The sequence below is a fragment of the Oreochromis niloticus genome, linkage group LG3 (assembly GCF_001858045.2).
Source record: "Oreochromis niloticus isolate F11D_XX linkage group LG3, O_niloticus_UMD_NMBU, whole genome shotgun sequence".
NCBI classification, from domain to species: domain Eukaryota; kingdom Metazoa; phylum Chordata; class Actinopteri; order Cichliformes; family Cichlidae; genus Oreochromis; species Oreochromis niloticus.
Genome location: NC_031967.2, coordinates 13,080,446 through 13,098,642, shown reverse-complemented (window position 1 = coordinate 13,098,642; position 18,197 = coordinate 13,080,446). Strand labels below are relative to the sequence as shown.

At 41.8% G+C, this 18,197-nt stretch overlaps 1 protein-coding gene across 33 annotated transcripts in view; it reads left to right on the top strand.

The window, feature by feature from the left end:
* The first annotated feature begins 1,944 nt into the window (after positions 1 to 1,944).
* Positions 1,945 to 18,197, top strand: part of LOC100708363 (protein tyrosine phosphatase receptor type D) — a 397,350-nt gene continuing 381,097 nt past the window's right edge. For 24 of the 33 annotated variants that reach the window (XM_025906064.1, XM_025906073.1, XM_019352730.2 and 21 more), the window contains exons 1-3: positions 1,945 to 2,102; positions 2,299 to 2,414; positions 2,589 to 2,624. The gene's annotated coding sequence lies outside the window, so the exon portion shown is untranslated. The remainder of the gene's footprint in view (positions 2,103 to 2,298; positions 2,415 to 2,588; positions 2,625 to 18,197) is intronic. The other 9 variants (XM_019352743.2, XM_019352742.2, XM_025906068.1 and 6 more) reach the window with 1 other exon arrangement.

Here is an 18,197-nt window from a genome sequence, read left to right as displayed (position 1 = left end):
TTAGAGTTTGCGTGTTGCACAGGTAATGTGGTCAAAGTTACCTTTAGTCTTACCTCATATAGTTTTGAATTACCGTGTAGATTCCTTACTTAAACGTAGGGCTACACATATTCCCCTGTTCTCTAAGTTTTTTAAAGAAGATGATAAAGTAAGCATTTTCATCCACAGCCTAAACTAAGCTATCCTTTGCAAGCCCGAATTACAACTATCTAAAGTGTCAGCTTTAACAAATTCACTTGCAGAGATCAGATGATTCCACTTTCAAGTATTTTCTCAGTAGGAATTTCCTGCAGCGTAATTAGTTTCAAAAAACTTGCACCTTCAGCGAGGCCTCAGGAGCAGCTCGAGATCAGTGCTTGTGAATTGGTGGGCTACGGAATAAATGGAAAAGCTGCGCTCGATAGCGGAACGATGTCAGCTTCTGTAGTAATGAGCAAATAATCGCCATCTTCGCTGGAAAAGAACTCTTCCAGAATACTGAGAATTTTTTGCTATTCACCGTCACAAATTGTGCTTTTCTCTTTTAGCAAGAACTTCTCCCCCTCTCACCTCTCATCAGGTTTTATTGTGATGAACACAAAAGAGAAATGGGGGGGAAAAAAAGACCGATGCTTAAGAAACAGTCCACTACATTTTAGCTGCTCCAGTACTGACAAATACATGAAATCATTGTTCACTGCAATTTTTAAGGATTCACTGACTTTAATGTAAAAAATGGAAGAAAATGCAATGCTAGTTGGCTCCAAATATATTAGCCGATGTTCATCATTTTAAAGGTATACTAACTGAAGCAGTTGTATTTTGACAGCAAACACCACACTGTCTTTTGAAAAATTATAGTTATGCTTATTCCTAGACAACAGTAGTTGCAGTGGGCTTGAATTTACTTAGTGTAAGTAACACTGGATTTTATTGCTGACCCAGTTTCATGGCAAAAACATGTCAAAACTACTTTTAGACCCAGTCTTGCGGCATGATCCAGTTCAAATCTAACCAGTGGAAGCATAGTTTTTTCCCCCTGAGATGATTGTTAGTTCAGCACGTAATGATATATCATGAGTCATTATTTTCTTTGAATGTGAATTGCTAATCACTAAAGTCAATGAAAGCTGCAATATTAACATATATCATTTTTTTTCCTGCTTATTCAGTTCAAGACTGTGAGGCTGGAGCCTATCCCAGCTGCCACAGGTCCCGATGTGGGGGGGTACACCCTGGACAGAACACCAGCCTGTTACAGGGTTAACACACAGACAGAAAATCTCTTGTACTCACATTCACAAGTAATTTGTAATCACCAGTTAACAGAACAACTAAGTGCATGTCTTTGGTAGGACGCAGGAGCATCTAGAGAGAACCCACCCTTTATATCTGGGGAAGCTGTTTGAAACAGTGTTGCTGTTTTGTATCTTTCACTTACAAAAACTCTACTTTTGAAAGTTTGGTGCTTTTCCCCACTGTGTTGGTATGTAATGTTGTTCAGTTGTTACGTAACGTCAGCATGCTTTACGAAAGTGTAAAAACCTGGGATACGTTTTAGGAGTTGCATCGCCTGTTTGGTAAAGCGTCTCCCTCATTGACCCGCTTGTGATCTGTGTGGCTAAATGTAGCTCCTGAACTAAAGTGAGGCCCCTGCTTCAGGGTTTATTTGAACGATTTACAGCTGTCAATGCACAACATGCACAATGATGGGCTCATAGCTCAGATGACAGCTTAATATTAACACTGAGATTTTTTTTAAACATTTGATAATGAGGGTATACACTTGGCTCCAGCTTCTCACAGTGCTGGGAAACATCCCAGTCTCAGCAGCTCTTCTAGCTGGCCATCAAGCGGCCAGACTGCGTAGTGCAGCTTTGGAGCGCAGCATCCCAGGTCTCCTCTCTCCCCCCTCCCTCCCTCTCTCGCTTTCGCTCCCGCCGTCGTCGGCAGCTGTGTGTGTGTGTGTGTGTGTGTGTGTGTGCGTGCGTGCGTGCCCGCGCGCGCGTAGAATCCGACAGCACGCCGGGACTGCGTTTCCTAAGGAAAGCTCAGCTCTCTCAGTTTTGTGCCCGTCTTATTGCCGCTCTCATTGTCTTTGTCGGCAGTGATAAAGAGAGCAGGTACCATCTGTCCATTCCGCCAATTTATTACGAGTTGCCTTTTTTTTATTGTTTGCTCTCCTTCACAGATGTTAGGTCAACACTTTTTGGGTGGTGGTGTTGGTGTTGGGGAGGGGGGAGGACTCCCGGTTCTAACGGAATTTGTTGTGGCTTCTTCTTCTTCTTCTTCCTTTTTTCGGTCTCTTCTCTCTTTCAGTTCATTCGGGGGCCTGTTTTTGGAATAAGAAAAAGGCATTGCTGTTTTCTGACTTTGAGTGAAGAAAGAAGGGACTCCTCTGGAATTTCCTAAGGAATTTATTCGGACAGCCCATGGTAAGTGCAGATTTTTGTACACAGAGATATGTACATATATATACATATATTTTTAAAAAAAGCTTCACGTTTGAGAAGACACCCAGCTATCCATTACTAAGTTGATCTCTTTGAATGAAAAATAACAACACGAAGCGCATCGCTCATTTTTTTATTTTCCTTTTTTATCTACAGTTGCGAGGGCTTTGCATTCTTCCGCCTGGGTATAGAGTAAGTAGTACTTTTTCTTTTCGTATTCTGTCAATTGCAGCCGAGAGCAGCTCGTCATGTTTTCCATGTGTGGAATAAAGTGTCGATTTTTTTTCTGTGTCCGCTCCAAGTTCTGTGTCGTGCCGCGATGTGAGTAGGAGCCCGGGGTGCTTTTTTTTTTTAATTTCATTTTTTGCACATCTTCGGAGGGATGTTGTGGAGAATGTGGCGCAAACGCAGCGTGCACCGGGCTGCCGCTCGCTGTTACACTCCAGATGGCGGCGAGATATTTAACAGAATTTATATCGTCAACATTTATAACACGTACTGCGCTCACACGGACACACAAAATACAAATAGGGAGAGAGAGAGGGAGAGAGCCATCTTTGCCCCGAACGATGCTCTGCCCTCTCCGGAGGATGCGCGGGCACGCATAAACAAGCTGGAAATGTGTGCGTGTGTGTGCGTGTGTGTTTAAGGGGGGGTTATTCTGTGCCATAGTTGTGGGACGTGTTGAGAAAGTTTGGTGTAATGTTTGCTTCTGCAAACTGAGACTATTTGCTTAGTCTATCTATGAATGCGTGCGTGCGTGCGTGTGTGCGCGCGCGTTACTGCGTGCCCAAGAGCTCCTGACTCAGGTGGTGTAGCCGGTGGGTGGGCTGTGACTCACCCAGTTTACCCATTTTGCTGCTGTTATCTGACAGGCTTTGATGCCAGATTTGACTGGTGACTGACAGTGGCTCATGCGCAGTAGTGTGTCAGCACATGCCCGTGTTTTTTTTGTTTTTTGTTTTTTTATTTCCTCCCTCCATCACTGCCTGATTTGGACGTTCCATAATTTATGCGACCCCTTCCCTGCGTTAAAGAGGTTTTTTTTTTGTCAGACTACTACTGACAAGTGATTCATATATAGCCAATTACCCGTGATTTGCAGTCATACTTTGCAGCCCGAGAAAAAAAAGAAAAGTGGAAAGCCTCTAAAAGGCAAGATAATGAAGTGAAAAGTTTGTGGTTCCTCGGTATTTTGTAGCAAAGAGAAGCATTCGCAAATGAGGGCAAGGACAGCCAGTCAGAGAGATGTGTCTTCCCTGGCTAGTGTAGAGTGACAGGGGGCTAAGTGAGCATGACCATCAAGGAGAGGTAATAGCATTACGGTCTGCCAGTCATGAGGCAGTGCAAGAGATAGGCTACTGTTGCATTTCAAAAGGAACTAAATGGGTAAGCAGAGGAAACTGTGACACAGGGTCCACTAAAATTTAACGCATAAAAAGGCACTAATGTGGCTCAGCAACACAGTTTGGCGAGGTTTTATTCATGCAGATGAGTTTGTCTTAATATTAAGCTGCTTTATTGAAAAAAGACTTTACTCATCCTAGTTTGGACCGTAATTAAGGGTTGCTTATCATTATTTTAATCCCTAATGATCTGTCAGTTTAAATATTTGTGTCTTTCCTTCTTAAACCAGTTCAAATTAGAAGGTAATCATGTATTATCATTTAGCAGCAGTAATTATATGAAGGTAATAATGTTGCCAAATCTAGGAGGAACATCAGGTGAAGTGCTCACACCCTCTTTAGATGACCAGCAAATTGCAATATGGGAAAAAGTAATGCTGAAAGTCAGTGGTCACGCAGCTCAGGTGTCCCTGTGAGTAAACACGTTTGAGCATAAAGCGGATTTGAATCATTTGCTGCAAAGCTTTCCACAGATTAGTCCTAGGTAAGAATGCCCCCTCCCTCCCTCCTCCCTCGCCATCATCTACCCAGCAGCGCTCCCACTTCATAAACTGGAAACATTCCGCAGTTTTTCCTCCATCTTGCCTTTGAGTGATGCTCCCAGACCCACTCGCCAAGCCCACATCAATCACTGCTGGATGGGATTTAAGCTGTGGCCGGAAATCATAAGCAGGAAAAAGACAGGTCGGCTTGCTCACAGTTGCTCAAGCTTCCTCCACGGTGACCCCCCCCACCAGATCAGCATCCAGCGTTGGCAGCTACAGAGCTGCACTTCTGCCACTTCTGCAGATCCTTTTCTCTCATTAATTATGCCCTAACATAGTTTGCTCTAGTGTGACCGTGTTGACAACACCCACTTTTCCTTTTGCCTGCTTGCACGTCCCTGGAGAGAATCAGGAATAAGCTGTAATTATGGTTTATAAACTTCATCCAGGTGACATAATCGGGGCATGGCTGAGACAGCAAGGGGCTGTCATAACAGCTGCTAATACATGTATAGCTGTTTTTCCTTTCATTCCTCAGACTGTCTAACTGTACTGACACGTGTTTGTCACATGGATGCGCCGCAAACGGGCAAAACTACAGTATTCGTGTAGGTATAGATGGATTTTTAAAGAAAACGGGCACACGCAGTATCGTGAACGTGCAAACACTGCCTAGTTCTCAGCAGAAAAAAAGAAAAAAAGTGGGCTCAGTACATCTATGGAAACGTAGTGTCTATATTATCTTCGTGCGCTTGCTGTTAGGAGCACCTTGATTGCGGTCCAAGGCTCGGCAAGCCGAAGGCCCGGCTCCCAGGGGCCGTTTTATAATGAGGATGCACTGTCAGATAATTAGATACACCTGGCGCAGGCGTTTTCAGGAAATTTTGATTCATCCCAAAATAAAATGCCTGCGCCTGCCAACATGAAAGCAAGCACAAAAAAAAAAAAAAATTCCCGCTGTCACATTGCCTCTCCTCTCATGGTGGCAATGTTTTATTTATTTATCCGCATCTTAATGCTCTTGGATGAGGCAGGCTTCATTTTGTGCTAGCTGATGCATTGGCTGCCAAAGTTCCACGTCTCTTGCAGAGCGAGCTTCTCACTCACGAGGGTGTCGCTGTCCCTTCATGGACACAGCCTCTCCGAAACTGGATGTTCTGATGCCGTCACATTTAACAACTCCCTTGGCTACTTGGCACAAAATGCATCTCATTGAGATTCGCAGGCGGCAGCATGACAATACAAACCCGTTCCTCACGTGGATGTGCGCGAATATGCGCGTCACACAGCCTCAGATGTGGTTTGTCACATGACTGTTAATAAGAACAGGATGATATTTATCCCCCCCCTCCCTCCCCGACAGTGCGTGTATTGACCTTTTGCGCTTCCTTGATGATATTTCAATACGTACGTGAAATATTGGAGATTTTAGAATTTGATAGATGCAACTAATCAGTTATTTCATGCACATGCTGGAAGATGTGAATGATGAGTGGAATTCACTTCGGCAAGCCGGCACGCTCGCACACATTTATTCGCAGGCCCAATGCACACAAGTACAACCTTAAATGTTTCGTCTCTTCTTAGCTGTTGATTAGAAAACGCTCCGTGAGATGAAACCCTCTCACCTGTGCTGTTTATTTATCAGACACCGGGCTCCAGTCATAAATCAGACACTCATTAAGTTGTTAAACAACAACTTTTGCCTCGTGCAGGAGATGTCAGTGCTATTAAGTCTGATGTATGTGATACAGTAGGAAGGTGAGCCGTTGCAAATTGCTCATGTTATCCAATTAAGAGAGGTTTATTAATCCTTTTTTTCTTCACGCTGGTCACATTTTAATTTAAAAGCCCAGCGTTGATATTGAAGTTAATGTTAAACAATCAAAAAAACACAATAAAAGGCATTACAAATGATCAGGATAGACTGATGTTATATAAGTGGCACAGATGAAATGTACTTTTTTGCCATCTGATAGCTGGGTAACCACATGTCAAGTCTTATCTGAGAGCAATCAATATTTGCCTTCTCCAGGTTAGAGCCGAGTAAGCCTTGATTAATGAATACAAGTTTGCATCGTAACAAGCCAACCAAAAACATTGAGTCTGGAGTCTGCAAGGGAATGTACAGATCTGTTTTCCTGGCAAAATTACGTATTATTGTGAAGATACTGTAAAGTTTCAAAAGACGCCCTTGGCCTGTGCAAGACCTGTTCTTGGTTATACAACATGGTTTTTTTTGTGTGTGTGTGTGTTTTTGCAGTAGCAGCAGCTGTCTGGTGCATGGTCATGTATCGTAATGTTTTTCCAACTTTGCACCCTGGACTGTAAAGATGTGTAAGAGGAAAAAGGAAGAAAACTGTTGAATGGACAGTGTTGTTAGATGAAATGTGCTGTTAGCTAGCGTTAGCCATCATAACCTGCTTAGTATACTGCAACAAAACAAGGAAGACTGTAGCAAATCGCTTCGAGTAATAAACTGAGAAAAAGAATATCGTGTTATATCATGAAGACTGTAAAGTTAACATAAGTGCTCCTAGTGTTAGCGGTCCAAGAAATAAGATATCTTTTATAACAGTCTGAAGCATGACAGAGTAATGTAATTTTTTTTTTTAAACTCTGGCCACACTGACTGCCAAAGTATACGTCAACACATGCATTATTAAAAGCCAAACAGTTCAAATCATTGACTCAGTGTTATCTGAAGAAGTAGCTAATGCATGCTAACAGCTAGCATTAGCCACCATAAGCTGCTTACTATACTGCAACAAAACAAGTAAAATTGTAGCAAATCGCTGCGAGTAATAAACTGAGAAAAAGCATATCATGTTAATGATTAACCTAATTAACAACAAGTAAATGAAACAGCATGATATTTTGTTTCAGAGGTGAATTTGGTTTTCTCGGTCTGCAAATCATTTTTAGATTAAGTTTACAGCAGTTTAAGTTGTAAGAAAAAATTTTTAGTTAAGAAATAAATCTCGTTTTCAGGATCTGGAAAGGATTAATTTACTCTTGTTTTCTTTCATTTATTTATTTAGCTGAAATTGCTCATTATATTAAAAAGACTGTAAAGTTATGATAGGTGCTTTCAGTGTTAGCTGTCCAAGAAATAGGATATCTTTTTTAACAGTCTGAAGCATGACAGAGTAATGTAATCTTTGGCTACACTGATAGCTAAAGTATACGTCAACACATGCATTACTGACTCAGTGTTATCTGAAGAAGTAGCTAATGTATGCTAACAGCTAGCATTAGCCACCATAAGCTGCTGATTATATGTAGCAGATGTTTGTAGCAGACAAACATCTGATGGAATTAAATTGAGGAAAGGCAGAGTTCATTGATCATTAATCAAACTTATTGTGGGTCTTTTTGTTCTTTTTTGCTAACTGTAGCATTAATTACTCATATATGACAGCCACCACTTTCTCTTGGGAATACATGATTTAAGATGAAGCTTAAATTCAGAACCTCTATTAAAAGATGATGCAAGCATCATTTGATCTGTCAATAAAGTTGCCTTTAATTTCTTCCACCATTGGTGATGTAAATCTTTGGCTAGTCCACAGTATTCTGCGCAGTACTGAAGGGTGCATGTCATATTACTGACCTATTCAAATGCAATTCTGTAATATGTAAATATCATGGCATTTCATTGAATTATTCAGTGCTGGTTCATGATGCATAAGCAGTGCTAAGTATTCTTTATACATCCATATGATAGCAGTTATGCTACCTGTGTGTTGATGTTCGTTGTATTTCTGCCGAGGTTTAATTTGACCTTGGCTGTCTTGATCTTGAACCAGCAGAAAACACTGTTCAGTTAGGGCGCTTTTGTTGTAAATTTGCTGTTACCTAATTTCTCTCGCAGTGCTTCTAATCCAAGCTCAATCATGCGTGATTAGAAATTCATCTCAGCCGCCAACGTTGTGGTGGATGTTTCCCTCCCCTGCTCGACTGTCGGCTGCATTGTTGTTGTAGAAGGAAAATCTGGTCTGCATTGTGCTGTTAAAATTGGAAAAACAAACAGACAAAAATATTAAATAGAAAAGCATTGCCTTCTTGCTCCCCTGACATGACAGGAAGTGACAAAACTGATGGATACCGACCAAAGACAAAGGCGAGAGGATAATGTTATAGATGTGCTGCCTTGAGTCACAATCCCTGTTGAAGTAGGGTGAACGCGAGGATTCCTGAATGTCATACAAAGAAATGCAAAAGCAATTGGAACTGCAGGCTTGTTTTTGTTTAATTGTCGGAAAAAAATCAATATATTACAGTAATGAAATATGAATAATTCGAATAATTCTACAAAGCTACTATTTTCTGCAAAGCTGCTGCACTGGAGTCGGCTGAACGGGCATTCATGATATCATCGCCTTTACCGCTAGTTATTTCGGCACGATAGCGTCTAACTGCGATAACGACTTGGTGTGATTTCAGAAGAGTAAACGCCAGTGTAATCTTACAGCCTGACCTTTATGTAAGCCACGTGTACAGCGCCAGGGCGTTATTTTACCTCCATACATGCGATTGCTTTGGCATACCTCGGCCATCTGGCATCTTGTGAGAGTTTAGAGGGCACTGGTATGTTGAATATTGGCCTTATAGTCTACTGGGATATGGAGGCAAAGAAGAAAACAGAAAGGAATAATGCAGGCAAGCTGGAGCCAGGGTACTCTGCACAGTTCGATGCTGCTGCCTCTACCCGACATGAACAAGAGAAATCAATTAGACCTACTCGGTTGCTATCCAAGGGACTTCCACCATGGGAAAGGGTAGAGCGAATCAAAGCGTTTGGAAAAAACAAAAAGAAAGTAGCAGGAGTGGAAAGTGAACTCGAGTGGCAGCTTGTGGGCTTCTTTGTCAGATCATCCGCCTCTGACCTAAAGATAAGATTCATTTTCTCTGTGTACATCCCAGACTTGCTTATGATTCCAGACACTTTCCAATCTCTCTTTCTTTTCTTTTTTTCCAACACCGATGCCAACTTTTTTCTTTCTCTTACTGTCCTTTCAGGTCAGTAATGAGAAAAAAGAAAGGCTGACAAAAATGCACCTTATAAAGGATACTTTGATGAAGCCTTAGCTGCAAATAGAAGAAATCTCAGTTGTCCCAGCAGCCTCAGATTCACACTATTAGATTTTTATATTCATACCTTGAACCCATTCCGGTAGTCACTTGGAGGTCACTGTGAACAATATTTCTTCTGCACACCGTGATGGGCACCACATTATTGTTTTGCTGAAGAGAGGAAGTTAAACTTTTTAAGGGTTTAGTTTTAGAAAAGTCTTTATTTGGTTTTTATAGGGGGGAAAAAAACTGTGTCAGGTGCCTTAAGATAAAAAAACAACAACTTCATATTGGATATGAAATAGTCCAACCACTGTGGTAGGATCAGTGAGGCTTGTATCCACAGCATATCATTTATTAATAGTATTTTACAGTCAGCTAAAGAACAGCCCGAGTGTAATGTAAGAATATGCAGAGCCACGGCAAATATAGAGATCCTGTAAATTCCACTTCCCAGATTTGACTAAGTAGATATTTCAACTCTATACGTGAATTTCCCCAAAAATCCTAGAGAAAATTCTTGAATAGCTGCCGGAGATGAGGCAATCACATGAGCTCGTGCTTTATGCATATTTTATTGAATGAAGCTGAGCTCTGTTCTGTAAATACAGAGGTTGAGAGTGCACAGCATGGATTTCACAGACCCCAGCGGCCATATTGTCTTTGATCAGACTGAAAAAGGACATGTTTTGATCAAGCTCTACCTTGGACATTTAAATCAAACCCCTGACAGACTCAGCAGCTCCGTGGCTGCAGAGTGTAATCTCCACACGTAGGAGAATGTGGACATCCCTGGAAGTGTGTTCGAGCCTATTATATTGTACCTTTTGAAATCTTTTTCTCCCCCTTTCTCCTTGATGAATATCTGCCACTTGGTGATAGTGGAGTGGAAATTCAATTTGACAAAGACGACCTGTCTCATGGAGTCTTTTAAGCGATTATGATCGCACAAAGTCAGCAATGTAACAGACCTGGAAGGATTAATGAACAAGAATGCTGCACTTTATTTTTTTGCCCCCTGTGTAGCAATTTGAAGTTGAGGGAAAAACGTTGACCACGTCCTCATAAGATGAGTGACATTTCAGCTTTAAAAGTTGTGCTCCGTCTGTAATCCTGTGTGTACAGTTAGCTCAGTCCCCCCTGACAGAGCATACATGTAAACACAGCACCCCAACCTCCCACTCAGTCCTGCTGTAGGTTTGGCTGTGGGTGCTCGGCAGATCCCTCGGCATCATGAGAGAATAACAATGAGGGTTTTGGGAGGGATCAGTTCCCCAGCAAAGAGCCATACTGGGTAGGGTTTATGTAAGACCCTGGCTTCCTGAGCTCTCTGCCAGTTTAAGACGACAAACAAATGGTACCGAGGATACCGACGTTGCCAGAGGGGTGGGTGGGAGGGAGGGATTGCATCTCCTCATGCTCTCCCCACTGCTTCATCCCCCCTCTTCACACAAACACCCTCCCTCTATTCATACCCGCGCCTGGTTATGTGTTGTGGCTTGTGATACGGGGTCTCATGTGTATCCGTGCAAGTTGAGTGTGCTTTCACGCCATTTGTTGGCTTTGCAACACTGTAGCCCACTTTGAAGCCACTGCCTTTCCTCGTCATCCTCTTCACTCTTTGTTTTCCTCTTCATATGTTCCAGTGAAAGAAGGTTGGGATCTGTCGAAACCTATCCTTTCTTCCGTCCGGCTTGTCAGCTGTTTTTCCCCCCCAAAATATCTTTATTTATTTATTTATTAATGGGTTTTTTAGGGTAAGCTGCCACAAACGTTCCCTCAGCCTCGACACCCGAGTGGTTCTAAAAACGTCCAAACAGACGGACGCTAAAGCGTTGTCCTTTTTGGATAATCTAATTTAGCTTTTTTTCATCAGTGTTTTCTGTTTCCACTCGATGCAGCGTTTCTAATGATGTGATTCCCATCATAGCCTGACTGCAGCTTGCCGAGGAATTAAATTATCTTTCATTAATTATTAAAGCATTATAAATAGAGCTAGATGTGCTTAACCCAGTTTAAGTATCTTTATAAATAGCTATTTCTGTAGTTATTCCTACAGAAATCAAGCCTGGGATAAAAAAAAAAGTGAAAACAAACACCACATTCATAATCTGTGCTGAGAGACACACTTACCTAATAGTGATTAGAGGTGATGAGGCTTCTTGATTTTTAACCTGGATGCCCAAATGTGCCAATCCAACTCAGGCTAAGGCTCATGGCAGCAACACTGCATCCAGCTACAGATAAGACAAAAGCCCACCATCCCTTGACGTCAGGTGTATTTTTAGTAAAAGCATCTAGCACGCTGCATGTGTGCCGTCTAGATTTCACAACAGAAGGCATCACAACAGAAGTCCGCTATTTCAGTCGGATGCATCTGGACTGAAAAATGTGGACGATGCGTTAAGCAAATATCTTTTCCTGGTTAAAAGTTACAGTACTGAACATCAGTTTTAAAGACAAACTGGAGGATTAAGTCAAGTCAAGTCAATACATGCGGATGAAAGTTGATTTGGGAAATATCCCAAAGACACAAAGCGATGCCAGAACTGACACAAAGAAAAGGGCAGCTTCTCAATCATTTCGGTCCCTGGATGCTACGAGGAAGACATATTGCACGCAGTGTCTTCTGACATGCAGCAGTCCAGAACAAGGCCTCCCTTTTATTCCTGCGTAGCACAGAAATACACCATAGATAACATTAGGATCCATTGAGTTGGGAGTAAGGGAAAATCGATGCAAGGTGAAAATTAAATTTGGCCCAAAGAGCCTTTAGGCAGAGTGCAATTTGAAAACACATCTTTTATTTTCCCCCGGGTGTCTGATTGGGGCTGGCAGGAGATGGACAGTGGATTTAACCGTCATAGAAAAAAAAAAAAAAAGCAGCGGCATGTTGCGAGCAAAAAAGGGAAACACCCTCCTCTCACTTCTAATGTGCCTCCCCTTTGATTGTCTAATTCGGTTAGGGCCGTGCGTCCCTTATCGGATCATATCAAAGGTCAGAGGCGTCCTGTAGACAAATCAATCTCCCCGTCTGAGGAGGTGCAGAGGAAGCATGGATTGAGAGAGAGAGCTGATCCATCTAGTGGGTAGAAGGAAGGTGGGTGAGGAGAAAGAGAAGTGGGGGCAAAGAAAAATTATGGCATCTGCTGCTCGGAGAGAAGTGGGCGGGGAAGGTGAGATTGAACTGTTGACTTGGGGAATGCAATATGCTCCGAGAGAGGGGAAGGAAAAAAAGAGAGAGAGTTGACATTATTGCTCACGAGATAAGTGCAATTATTTGAGAAGCTCTGGCACATTATAAGCTACCGGACTAGCGCACAGATGAGCCGTTGGTACGTTCCAAGTTGGTCGGACTGTTCACAAAAAACAACACGAGTAGTTTAACAAAAGAAAGAAAAACAGCTCTGTGGTGGTAACCACTGCCTAGCGGTGTTATTTCTGTGTTCTAATAGGTGTAAAGATAATCCAGTGGCTGCACTTTGCTTAACGCTTGGCTTCCCTCATTTAATTTGGCTTTGTTCGTACAGTTGGAGTTTGTTTACAGCGCTTCAGTTTCGTGCATTAAGCTGTTTTGATAGCATCTTGTGTGCAAGGTCACAACTAATGCTGATCAAATGTGCAGTGTTGTTAATATTTTTTGCAATGACTGCGTCTTTATTGAGTTTTGTATATAATTTTAAATGTATTACAGTTTTTTTTTTTGTTCAAATATTTGGCTGTGAAGAAAAAGGTTGTTTTCGCCGCTCTTGTTAAACCGCTGTTTCATTCATTCTTTTCATTCCTGAACGACCCTGAATATTTTCAACCAGTATGCCAGACCTCTCAGAATGCCCATTAACAAATAGTCATAATTAAACCAACGATGCATAAAACAGTCCGGTGGTGAGCAGGAGTCTTGGGCAAAGTTTATAGGTAAATATAAATCATCCACGGTTTAATGCCAACCGCATGTTTAATTTGGTCCCTTTGAGTGCCTAATTAGTTCAATTACTTTCAACCCTGCATGGAGAAGCACATGCAGAATGCACCCAGGTTGCCCTCTGGTCTTCTTACATTAAATGGCAAGCGTGTATTTCCTCCTGTAAGATTAAAACTCACTGTGTAATAACTCACCAGAGCCTCCCCTCCAGACACTGTTGCAGTGGTTTCAGCGTGAGATAATGTTTGCTCAAGCAACTCTCAATGAGATTCAGCGCTCTGGTGACACCATTACTCTAAGCTCATTGCCTAGTCAGGTTGGGTGGGTCTACCCTGCCTCCGAAAGTCAAAGCACAGAGGCGCCAGAAGAGAGAGCACCTCTCGAGACAGATTACATGTCTGCGGACAAGCGAATAGGCTTGCACTTCACCTCTGCCTCAGATGAGCCGGTTATTATCTTTTCGTGGGGTTTTTTTGTGTGTGCTCTCGCTGGTCATGTAATGCATCCAGGACAAGATGCTCGCCTGGCAGCCTGAGCAGGTGGACGACAAGGCAGCTTACACATTTTCGCTAATAGCAGGCAGTCAGGGGAACGTATCTGAAATGAAGATGATGGCACAAGCCTACAGAGGAAGTCAAAGCAGCCTAGGCCTGAGCCAAAGTGTTTTAAATGGATTACACCAGTGTGTCATTGCGATTACACGCTCCTCGCAGGGACCGCGACAAGATGAATTGTATTTTATGGCTTTACAGCAGATCTTTTTTCTTTCTTTTCTCCTCCAACTTGAATGCGTATTTTCCACTACTACGTAGCGTGGTCTGAATGTGGGATTGTTTTTGCCTTTGAACTACCTGACAAACAGTTCATCATCTTTTTTTTCCTTGTGGGGACTTTTTCAGTGTATCTTAGTGCTGAACCACTGAGTGGGAAAACATAGATACACACACAGACACTCGAGTGAGGCTGAAGCACTAGAACTTGCCCTCGTTTTGCATTTGATGCAAAACATACTGTGACCCTCAGAGAGCCTCCAAAAACACTGTATGCTACATACTAATGCACATCGCAGTTTTTTCCCTTTGCCTTTACTGTAGGCCCAATCATTTTTTACTCCCTGCTTAACCTGTACCTGTCAGACATCGAGAAAGTAAAACATCACCCATCAAGTGTGATGCTGTTTACACGCCCGTGCATTTACAAGAACAATTCACAGCCCCGTTTTCGACTCAAATACACTACCCACCACGTATCGTAAAAATCAATGTTAAAATGTAACAGCAGTGCTCCCTCCAATGCTAACTTCATTACTGCAGAAAATCATCAGATATGGCTAAGTGTGCGAGCAAGCAGAGAGGATTATGAAACCTCCGGAGTCAGGGAGAGCTGGTGTGTATGCGAGTGTGTGTTTGTGAGAGAGAGGTTAGGCCTCAAGGGAGTCCATTAAGTAGAGAAAGGGCAGGGGGTTAAACACCAGAGAACACCACATGACCCACAGGAACATATGTTCAAATACACACTCGCACACAAACAATTTACTTTTGGAAGCATGATACTTATCAGTACTACAGTATGAGGCTACCCACCTAAACCAGAAACTCGGAATTGCTTTGAATACCTCGTCTCAACTCTCTCTTGTTCTGTGATGCACACACGGAACAATAGACCTGTTTAGCTACACTGTTTTCAGTTGGTGTGATGTGGGGGTGTAATACATCTGGCAGTTTTGCTAGTGGACATAACCGACTGTACGAGCCTGTGTAAAAACTGAGACCATACAGTGGCTTGCAAAAGTATTCGGCCCCCTTGAACTTTTCCACATTTTGTCACATTACAGCCACAAACATGAATCAATTTTATTGGAATTCCACGTGAAAGACCAATACAAAGTGGTGCAGATGTGAGAAGTGGAATGGAAATCATACATTATTCCAAACATTTTTTACAAATAAAAAACTGAACAGTGGGGTGTGCGTAATTATTCAGCCTCCTGAGTCAATACTTTGTAGAACCACCTTTTGCTGCAATTACAGCTGCCAGTCTTTTAGGGTATGTCTCTACCAGCTTTGCACATCTACAGACTGAAATCCTTGCCCATTCTTCTTTGCAAAACAGCTCCAGCTCAGTCAGATTAGATGGACAGCATTTGTGAACAGCAGTTTTCAGATCTTGCCACAGATTCTCGATTGGATTTAGATCTGGACTTTGACTGGGCCATTCTAACACATGGATATGTTTTGTTTTAAACCGTTCCATTGTTGCCCTGGCTTTATGTTTAGGGTCGTTGTCCTGCTGGAAGGTGAACCTCTGCCCCAGTCTCAAGTCTTTTGCAGACTCCAAGAGGTTTTCTTCCAAGATTGCCCTGTATTTGGCTCCATCCATCTTCCCATCAACTCTGACCAGCTTCCCTGTCCCTGCTGAAGAGAAGCACCCCCAGAGCATGATGCTGCCGCCACCATATTTGACAGTGGGGATGGTGTGTTCAGAGTGATGTGCAGTGTTAGTTTTTCCGCCACACATAGCGTTTTGCATTTTGGCCAAAAAGTTCCATTTTGGTCTCATCTGACCAGAGCACCTTCTTCCACATGTTTGCTGTGTCCCCCACATGGCTTGTGGCAAACTGCAAATAGGACTTCTTATGGTTTTCTGTTAACCATGGCTTTCTTCTTGCCACTCTTCCATAAAGGCCAACTTTGTGCAGTGCACGACTAATAGTTGTCCTAAGGACAGATTCCCCCACCTGAGCTGTAGATCTCTGCAGCTCGTCCAGAGTCACCATGGGCCTCTTGGCTGCATTTCTGATCAGCGCTCTCCTTGTTCAGCCTGTGAGTTTAGGTGGACGGCCTTGTCTTGGTAGGTTTACAGTTGTGCCATACTCCTTCCATTTCTGAATGGTCGCTTGAACAGTGCTCTGTGGCCTGCTTTAAATTTCTCAATAACTTTATCTCTGACCTGTCTGGTGTGTTCTTTGGACTTGGTGTTGTTGCTCCCAATATTCTCTGAGACAACCTCTGAGGCAGTTGTGGAGCTGTTTTATAAAGAAGAATGGGCAAGGATTTCAGTCTCTAGATGTGCAAAGCTGGTAGAGACATACCCTAAAAGACTGGCAGCTGTAATTGCAGCAAAAGGTGGTTCTACAAAGTATTGACTCAGGGGGCTGAATAATTACGCACACCCCACTTTTCAGTTATTTATTTGTAAAAAATGTTTGGAATCATGTATGATTTCCATTCCACTTCTCACATGTACACCACTTTGTGTTGGTCTTTCACGTGGAATTCCAATAAAATTGATTCATGTTTGTGGCTGTAATGTGACAAAATGTGGAAAAGTTCAAGGGGGCCGAATACTTTTGCAAGCCACTGTAGTTATTGCATGGACACTCATAGCATTGTTGCTATAAAGTCCATATATGGAATTAGATATTTGTATTTACCTTTATCCTCCTTGATATTGCGTTTGTTTTTAAAATAATATGAAGCTCTATACTGTAGTAACAATGTAGCATTTTGAAACACTGTTTAAATGTGAACAAAGTACACTGTTATGACCATTTCTTAAATAGACAGCAGAAGCTACTGTATACATTTACATATTTTTACATATGTACATTATTGGCTATTTTGTCTGTCCGATCAACAGTGCTGTTGATTCCATATGGTAAAGATTACGCTCATGCTAGCAACCATATATCTTAGCTTAGAATGAAGACTGGCACTAGAAGAAAACAGCTAGCCTAGCTCTTCCGTGCTATAGCCTAACACATTACATTTTGTTTTATCAGGTCATTTTGGTTTGATACAGCGAGTTCAGACCAGCAGTGGACATTTTAATCTCAGTGAAGCTTAGTGGTTTATTGTTCAAAGATAAGCTAGCTGCCCAGTAGCATAGTAGTATTGTTAAAATCAAATAAAAATCAAGACAGTTATTAATAATAAGCATTATTATTATTATTATTGGCTATTTTGCTTACCTGATAAACAGTGCTGTTGATTCCATATGGTAAAGACTATGCTATTGCTAGCAAGCAGTTGTCTTAGCTTAAAATGTAAACTAGCACTAGAATGAAACAGCTAGCCTAGCTCTTGCGTGCTATATCCTAACACATTACATTTTGTTTCATCACGTCATTTTGGTTTGATACAGCGAGTTCAGACCAGCAGTGGAAATTTTAATCTAAGTGAAGCTTTGGGTTTATTATTCTAAGATAAGCTAGGTGCCCAGTAGCATAGGAGTATTGTAAAAATCAAATAAAAATCAAGACAGTTTTTAAATCTTTCACTTGAATAAAAACGTTGTAAATCTAAATGTTACAAAGAAGTTGAATGTTAATTTTAGATATCTATTAACAAATAAATTCCTTATATTTCTTGTTTTTCTGCTATTTTGGCTAAGTTTGCATTGCAGTAACCTAGTTGGAACATGAATTGTCATGAAAACATGTAAACTATTTAAAATACAAGGAATGCTGTGTGAAATTTATAGCTTGTATATTTAAAACATGGTAAGTTTCAAGTCTTCTTTTACTGCAAATTGTGAGCTTATGCTGTTAAAGAAGCTAGGTCAACCAATGAAGACACAATCAATGTTAAAATCTGACTAATGATGTAATAGGTTGCTATCACAAACTCTGTTAAGTGTTTCACTTGGTGATCCGCTTAAGTTTTTAAACTGTTTGTCACAAAGCTTGACCTTGTCTGCCCTTAGCATTAAAAAGTCTTTAATGTCTTTTTTCATGTGCCTGTAGGACTAACCTGGGTTAAAATTGTTCTTCGAGCTAATCACAACACCAGTGCCTGTGAATTTTGGGGAGTCTTAACAATGACCACTGTGTGAGCCTATTGAAAACCATACAAATTAGACTCTGTACTGTTGGCCA